This window comes from Gossypium hirsutum, chromosome D10, assembly GCF_007990345.1.
Source record: "Gossypium hirsutum isolate 1008001.06 chromosome D10, Gossypium_hirsutum_v2.1, whole genome shotgun sequence".
NCBI classification, from domain to species: domain Eukaryota; kingdom Viridiplantae; phylum Streptophyta; class Magnoliopsida; order Malvales; family Malvaceae; genus Gossypium; species Gossypium hirsutum.
The window spans coordinates 46,793,970-46,803,073 of NC_053446.1; positions in this window are offsets into that span (position 1 = coordinate 46,793,970).

A 9,104-nucleotide genomic window follows, 5' to 3' on the forward strand; every position below is an offset into this window, starting at 1 on the left:
TTCCACAGTGGATATGTCAGGAATTGATCCTACAATGATACAAAATTGTTTATATGTCAATCCTATAGCAAAACTTGAAAAGTAGAGAAAGAAGTTCCTAGAAGTAAAAATCTAAGCAATTAGGTAGGAGACGCAAAAACTCTTTTTTGCAAACTTCATAAAAGAGGTATTGTATCTTGAATGTGGTAATGGTTCCCTCATCTTAACAATGGGAAGTGGATGGTGTGTGGTGACATCACTCATCTTAACAAAGCACTCCTTAAAGATAGTTTTCCACTTCCATCTATCGATAGATTGGTTGACGCTTTAGCATGTTACAAGTATATAAGCTTCATGCACAATTTTTAGGATATAATCAGATACAGATAGCACTTGAATATCAAAAGAAAACAACATTCATAACTGAATATGGCTTGTTTGATTATAAAGTCATGCTTTTTGGACTGAAGAATGTTGGAGCAACATACCAGAAGTTGGTTAATAAAATTCTTTTCCACCAAATTGGTCATAATATGGCAGTATATTTTGATGATATTTTGACCACGAGTCCTTCGATTGAACAATATTTGGTGGACTTGTAAGAAACTTTCGATGTCCTCACTGACCGCACCCCAGCGTGTGCGCACTAGGGCTTAAGAAAATGCAATTGAATATATATGTGAAGGGTGGTGTATGTAAGTGTACAGGTCAAATTGTACTATAGTAAAGTTTACAACAAAACACTAGAAAGTATTTTGAGGATAGTACCCAAGGAAGGTTTGTTTAAACTAAATTATTAGAACAAATAACACGTTACCTAGGTCTAAATAGCTACTTACGTGCTAATCATATTACAACAAAGTAATGACGAGATGAATCACAAAACAAAACTAAAGTATATAAATACTAAACACCAAATCGCAATCAATATAAGCAAACAGAGGAGTGACTCACTTCCTTGTTCATGATTAACTTAGATATAGGGTTTTTACTAATTAGCTAACAATTAACCTAATTAATACCTTTTGGCCTAAAACTAGATTAATGTATCGAGTTAATTTACTTTTCTTTTGACCTGATCAATTAAATCAAGTTAGATTAAGTTGGTGCTAAAAAAACTATCATTTTGGCCTCATCTACCTATGTCACTTCCTAGAGTCATAAATTCTAAGGTTTAGTTCACTTAACCTAATCCAGCTAAGTAGTGTTGAAACCCTAACCCAAGTTAATGGCTCCCACTTCTGCTTGTCAACCTTTATAGAGTTTTAGTTCATGGTCATTTTAGATGCAATCTTTCCTACCCGATTATAAAACATTCAAATAAATGTAAAAATAAAGAGAATGGAAAATAATGCTCAGAATCAGAAAATCTTGAATCACTGCTTGGATTTTTGAACCCACGAATGATGTTGATCTTTGATTTGGTGAAGAAGAAAATAATAGAAAGAGTAATTAAATGAAAACAAAAATGGAATTGATATTGAAATTAACTCAATTTTTAACAACTGACACAGAAATTGAAATCTCTCTGAAACCCTAATTAATCCTATGAAAATAACTTTAAGAATAAAAATTAAAACCCCCTAATCAGGTCTTATAAGCTAATATTTATAGTGTTTGTGTAGTATGACCAATTTAGGTCAATTACAAGCTGTGTAATAGGTTAAATAAGATTGTACGAATAAAAATAACCTTGGCAGTCATATGGGCCTCATTGAACCGATGTCACAACACCCTATAGCTAGTGTCACTACTTCGATGATATAATGCTTGGTCTTCGAGATTTGATGGAATGTTGTGACATTGGCTTCTTGATGTTGCGACATTGTTGGCAATATGATTCCTTTTGGAATCTGAGTTGAATGTTGCTATTTTGGCTTAATGATGTTGTGACATCGTCTCCAGTATCTCATCTCTTAGATTTGTGTTGGAATTTGAATATTAGCCAAGTGTTGAGGCTTGTGTAACAACCTGTTTTCAGTGGAGCCGAAAACGGTGGTTTTGAAACCCTATTTTTTGATGATCAAGCCAATAAATACTATTATTTAATATTTACGAGTCTATAATAGAGTTATATTAATTTTTGGTTTGATAAATTTATTGAACGATTAGTAATTGAGGTATAAGGACTAAATCATAAAAATTGTAAAAGTTAATCACTATTGGCTTTGATTAGTTAAAAGGATTAAATAGAAATTGTTCAAGGGTTTAAATGGAAATAAGACCATTTCTAAAATGGGTGGACGGTTAGTGTTTAGTTTGAAAGATTTACATGTTAAATTTTTAATTAAAATTAAGATTTACTAATAATATGATAAAACAAACTCAGGAAAAGAAAACCACCATCTTTATTTCTTTCTTCATTGTTTATCATGGAAAGGGAACTAAGAAAAACCATTGTTGAATGTAAGTGATTTCAAAGTCTATTTTTTTATAATTTTTATGTTTTTCATATTGTTGTCGCTTGATTTAGATGACCCGAGGATTAGATCGTAAAATTGTTAAATTTTAAAAATGTTGTCATTGTTCTTTCTTGAAGTTATTGATGTTAAATGGTTAGTTTTTAAGCTTAGATGTTAAAAAAGACTAATTTGTAAAATAAAATTTGTTAATTTTGAGTATAGGGGATAAAGTGTAAAGAATTCAAAATTTATATTAAATTTCTATAAACATAGATATTAGAAGGCTATAGAAAGATGTGACTGAAATCAGATTGAAAAATGGGGCTTAAATGTGAAAGTTATGATTGTTTTGGTCTTAGGGACTAAATTGAATAAAATACAAAACTTCAGAGAATTTTTGTAAAATGAAATTGAACGGCCATATGCATAAAATAAATTTTTAAAAGGTAATGGAAATTGATAAATTGAAATGAGTTACCATATAGATCAAGATTTGGACCAATCGGTAGATAATCGAGGAAATTGGAAAATTGTGGATTAGTCCACGACACTTCACTCACTGTTGGTTTGTTTGGTAAGTTCATATGATATAGTTAATTACATAAATTTAATGTATGTGTTTGACTTAAAATTTTATATTATGTGAAAATATTTTGATGCTTTACAAAATGGTACAAAAAGGTGAGAAATTGAATGAATTGTAAAGAATTGAATTAATGTGCTAAATATGCCCGGATGAACGTAAGAAATAATAGGATACGATTGGCATGCCAATAGGGTTATTTTTGCACTATACGTTATATGGTATGAGATGATACTGGTGTATGGAGAATTTACTATTTAAACTGAAATCCAACATTTGTTACGAATTATCAAGATTTGTCTCTATGGAGACCTTGGTGTGTTCTAAAGGGATGTATTGTCTTATGACATATGATGTATACGGGCTTAGCACTTTGGTGCTTAGGTGTGTATTGGAGATATAGCTTTGAAGAGCAATCTGGTGTGTTTTGGTGGTTACCCGTGTATTCATATCAATTTATTTTAGTTCATCAGGCTAAATAGTTAGTGTAAAACAGAAAATTTATAATTGATATAATGTATTGTATTTGGAAATGGTTATATGTTTGGAATGATGAAATGGTGTATATTTTCGATGATTCTAACAAAATGACATTGAATGGAAATGTATTACATATATTGAAATGTTATAAGTTTTGTTAGCTTGATAATTCAACTTGAAATCACCAATAGGGGGTGAATTGACCTTTGAAAATATTGTAGTTGCTAAGAAAAGGATAGAGACAATGAACACTTCAATTTATAGTTGTTTTGGCCCCAATTGCCTACTTCACTACCTTAGCTTCCTACAACGAAGGATTTTCCCAAATTCACTAATTTGACAACCTTTGAGGACAAGGTTTAACCTTACAATCTCCCATAAGATTTCTACCAAATATCTTAATATTGCAACTCCCTTAAGGTTTCAACTCAAACCTTAACATTCAACCCTCTCAAAGATAATAAGAAATAGCAAACTAAGAAGTAATCCTTATAAGATCAAAATGTTTGCCAGTTAAGAACAAATAAACAAGAATACACTTGAGCAAAAGAATAGCAATGAAAGTTTACAAGTGTGTACAAGAAAAGTATGAATAAATTAAGCACTAAGGTTCTTTTGATTGATCTTTAAGCTTGATGATCTCCCTTATTGTTGTAGGACCTTTGGAAGATGGTATTTATACCCTCTAATGCATTTCCAACTGTTGTAGAGGTTGGAAACATGAATAATGTCATTGGGGGATGAAAATACCATATCATTAAATTCACCTGCAATAAAAGGTATTGAAACTTTTTCTCCTAGTATCGATACTATTAGCATTTAATGCCTGATTTAGTAACCTTAATGTTGGTTTACAACGATACCAAAGACAATTTATTAATACCTGGTAAAAGGTATCAATACTTTTTTGAAAAGGTATCGATACATTTTGTAATTGATTGGAAACAGAATATCAATTTGGTATCAATTTTAGAATGGGTTTTGATATATTGAAAACTATTGTTACTCTTTGGCCTGGAGCATTACTTACTTGTTTTAGAAATCTTTTAACATGATTGAAAATATTTAACTCAATTGAAACCATTTTTACTTGATTTTATCAGTTTGCTAATTTTTTTCAACTTTAACTTTTATTCAGAAACATTTTAATTTATTATATCAAAACATATTATCAAATCAAGCTAAGTATAACAAGTTTGTAACTGATGAACTCACTTTACTAATGTGAAACGTGATGATAGAAAAGTCGTATATTTAGTTAATTCATTATATTAGTTATGAATTGAGGTGAGTTTATTGTTTTAACTCCTATGAACTTACTAAGCATACATTATGCTTACTCTACTATGTTTCCTGTTTTGTAGTTGTCTTTTGCGGAACGAGGCAATCAGATACTTCAGAGCTCACACTATCAAGCCTTCGATTTGGTAGAATTTTAATCGTTCTGGACCTGGTTATGTGGCATGTATATAAGGGATATTTTTCATATGTGTTTATTTTGAATATTTATGAGTTTGAATCAATGATATGCTTAATTTTGGATGATTACATGTTGTGTTATAAATATGCATAATGGCTATGTGCTAGCTATGGTTGAGGTATATGTTTGACATGGTTGACAGTGGAATGCTTGAGTATTAGATGAAAGCAAATGGTATTATATGTTTGGGTGAGTGGTGATTATTTTAGGTTGATATGGTTGTCAAGCACCTAATCGAGGCTCAATGGTTTATTAATTTTGTGAATGGGAAATTGTATGTTTGGTTGGTAAGTGAATTTATCATGTTTTTTATTGAGCATAGTTAAGCTGGTATGGATTGTGTTGGTAATGTATATGTGTGTAACACATCAAACCCAACCTGATAATTGGATCCGAGTACGATGTGTTACAATACAAAATCAGACTACTTATTATACAAACAATTCAATGAAAGTGAAATCTTGTAAAACTTTACAAATTTAAGAGTATAAAACATGTGATGGGCTTTTACTTCATAAAGATTCCAATGTACATTATTGGTTTTCAAAATCATCTCGCGAATAAGTTTTTAATAAGTAAATTTTATTGAATAGAATACAGTGATTCAATCCAGGAATTGATATTTAATAAAAAGCTCGTAAAAAAACAAAGTATTGTCAAAATAATCGTTCTTTATACAGATCACTTCAAAAATATATTTATACACCACCCCCAAGAGCCATGCATGATACAAAACAAAACAAACAGCTCACAAAAGCAACAGCTCTCTACCGTAGCCCTTCTAACAAACAATCTTCCTTCAAACAGCAAGCCTGAGAAGGAAAAAGTTAACAGAGTAAGTTCATACGAACTTGGTGAGTTCCAAAGAGAAATCATACGTATCATTACTTACAAGACAATTAAACCTTTCAGAGTGATTTACACACGATATTAAAAGTATGCCTAATGACGTGAACAAAACACATACAAACTTAGTATGCCAATTTAGTTAACACTTGGGCGTATACAATATGCCAACTTAATACAACTTAGACAACCCATCTTCATGCCATCCACATACCCATATTTCAAAATGAGAAGCATATCATATAGTCTCATTCACATACATACAGCCCCATAACTCCTCATATCATTTTCATTCAAAATAACATGTTTTATCATGATCTGCCTATCTGGCTTGCAATATAGCTGCCCTACTGGAGGCTACAAAAACATATCTCATCTTTTCCATTACCACAAATCATATCTCATATATCTAAAATAGATGGTACATGCTTAAGTATGAAGGATGACGCTTACTTTATAACACAAATAGACTAAATTCAAGCTAACGACATAAGACAACCATCATCCACACACACATCATTCATGCATCACTGAAGAAGGATACTTACCTTACACAAGTTATATAACAATGAAAGTTACAATACATGGAAGTAAGAAGGAACTCACCAAAAAATCTAGCACAAATCTATAAAGGATGTCCCTTGTCTTTATTGCTTGGACCCTCGTTGGCTTCTTGAGCTAAAAAAAATAATTCTACGCATCAAATCACCAATCTATCAAATTTTAATATGCATGCAAGAATCAATAATACTTAATCTAGAATCAAGAAGTTTCCTTCCCCACACACCATTCTAACATCTATGCAAGTAACATGGTTCTTTAATAATTACCAATGAGCTAGTACTAAAGTAGATGTTAGCTAAATGCTGCGAACCTTCACTTCGATGAAGTTATTCTAAACTTAGGTTTTTTACAGATTTACAGAGGAATTCAAGAAAGAAGAAGATGTAAAGGAGTTTCAAAAAGACCACCACTATTCTTATATATTTAAGCCACAAAGACAAGAATTAGTGGAAAAATCAAATAATTCCACTAACACATTTGATTCTCGTGATTAAGTGCACTTAACAAGTTTTAAGTCTTATCAGCCAAAATAGTCTAGTTATATTCTAGCTAACTCTCAATTTGACTAATCAAATAATTATACAATAAAATAATAAACAAATCTAAACAATTGCAAACTTAACAAGTTTGCCCAAAACATCTGGGGTGGGCGGATACTTAACAGAAGAGTCCGCCAAAGCTTAGAAGTTTTCCAAATGGTAAATTACACATAATTCTATACTTATCTAGGAAAATTACTTTACTTACAGAAATCAATGCTTAATTTACCATCTATACATCAAACAGTAATCAAATACAGAGACTCCGTCAGACGGGCTGTTACATGTCGAAAGCTAATTAAGAACATGATGGAATTATGGATTGAGAAATGGATGATTGTAATATATTAGCATGGTTTGAATTGATCTTTATGTAGGCTGTGTTATGTCTAATGCATAAATTATGTTTAGTCTTGTTTTTTAGCATAAAAAATTACCAAAACATGAGAATTTTAACCTTCAAGAAAAAAAGTATTTATATTATTGAACGAAGTATAGGTACTTTACCAAATGAACAGTATTTTAAATCAACATAATTCCAATATGGTATTGATACTTATTTTACCAAGGAACGATACTTATAAAAGTATCGATAAAATTGGCTTATTTTTAAATTTTGAAATTAGCAGAATGCCAAAAGGATATTGATACCTAATTTGAGTATCGATTCTTGTGTACTTTAACTTGATTTTTGAAACATCGAAATTAAATATGGCACCAGTACTTGACTTAAATATCGATACCCTTACTTAAAGTTTGAAAAGTTTATAGTTTTGTTTTATTAATGCCTGGTCAACTTGGGAGCTTTCGTAAGCTTGATTGAGTTTTGATTTTACTTGTATAATGTGTCGTGCATGCATTAATGTTAAGAACTGATGATTGGAATGAAATACTGTTGAGATTTGATTGTGAAATGCTTTGGTAACAATAGTAGCATCTCGTAACTCGAGTCCAGAACCTGAGCTAGGTGAGGGGTGTTACAGCTTGCTTTAGTGTTGCGACATTCTCTTTGAATGTTGTGACATAAAAGGCAGTCCACTGACTCCTTAGCCATAAATATTGTTATGCACACTTAATCAATTGTTAGTTCTTCCTTACGACCTAAAAAGTCATAAAACAACACTAAAAGCTCAATTTGTTTAACGTAACTTCAAAACTAACTAATTCTAAAAAAAAAGTAAAAGATCAAAAATCAATTGAGTACAAACTCAATAAGTGGTGAAAAGAGCCTAATTTGCCTTAACAAATTGTGAAAAATCACTCAAGTTGTATAATATAAAGTTAAACCTAGAGAAATATGTCTTTGGGGTTAGAGTAGACAAGTTTTGGGGATTTATTATTTCTTAGTGACGTATGTGGCGAACCTGGAGAAAATAAATGTCATACTGAATTTCAGCCCACTAGAAAAATACAAAAGAGATTCAACAACTCAATAGAAAGATCGTTGCCCTCAACAGATTCATCTTGAGACTGGTTGACAAATGTTTGCCTTTATTTAAGGCTCTTAAGGCTCCCGTCCAGTGGATAGATGAGTCTGAAAATTATTTTGAACAACTAAAAGTTTATCTGACCAATCCTCATCTTTTAGCTTCACATATTCTAGAAGATGTCTTGTACTTGTATTTAGTTGCAATAGACAAGACAATATATTCGATATGGGTTAAAGAGGAGGTATCCGAATAGAACCCAATGTACTATGTTATCAAGGTACTTTAGCCTTTGGAAGTAAGGTATTCTCAAATTGAAAGGCTAGTATTTGCATTAGTAGTAGTTGCAAGGAAGTTGTGATAATATTTTTAGGCTCATCAAGTGATCAATTTATCCGGTCACCCTTCGAAGGAAATACTCAATAAGGTGTATGTTTAGGGTCGTATGATGAAGTGGTGCATAGAGTTGAGTGAATTTGGACTGGAATTTTCACCAAGAAAAATGGTAAAGGCACAAATGCTAGTGGACATTCTAGTAAAGTGTACTTTCTCCAACAATCACAAAGATCAATAGCCTATCTTTATTGAAGTGCAATCTAAAGGAAACTCTAATAAACTTATTAAAGTTGTAGGTTTTTCTCGGACACAAACCTCTAAAGTTTGCACTTGCTTGTGGAAATTGCATGTGGATGATTTTGTAAGAAATACTGGCGCAGGAGCTAGAATTTTACTGCTTGACCCCAAAGGAAAAAAAAGATTAGCAATATGGTTTAAAATTTTCATTTTCAATGTCAAACAATGCAG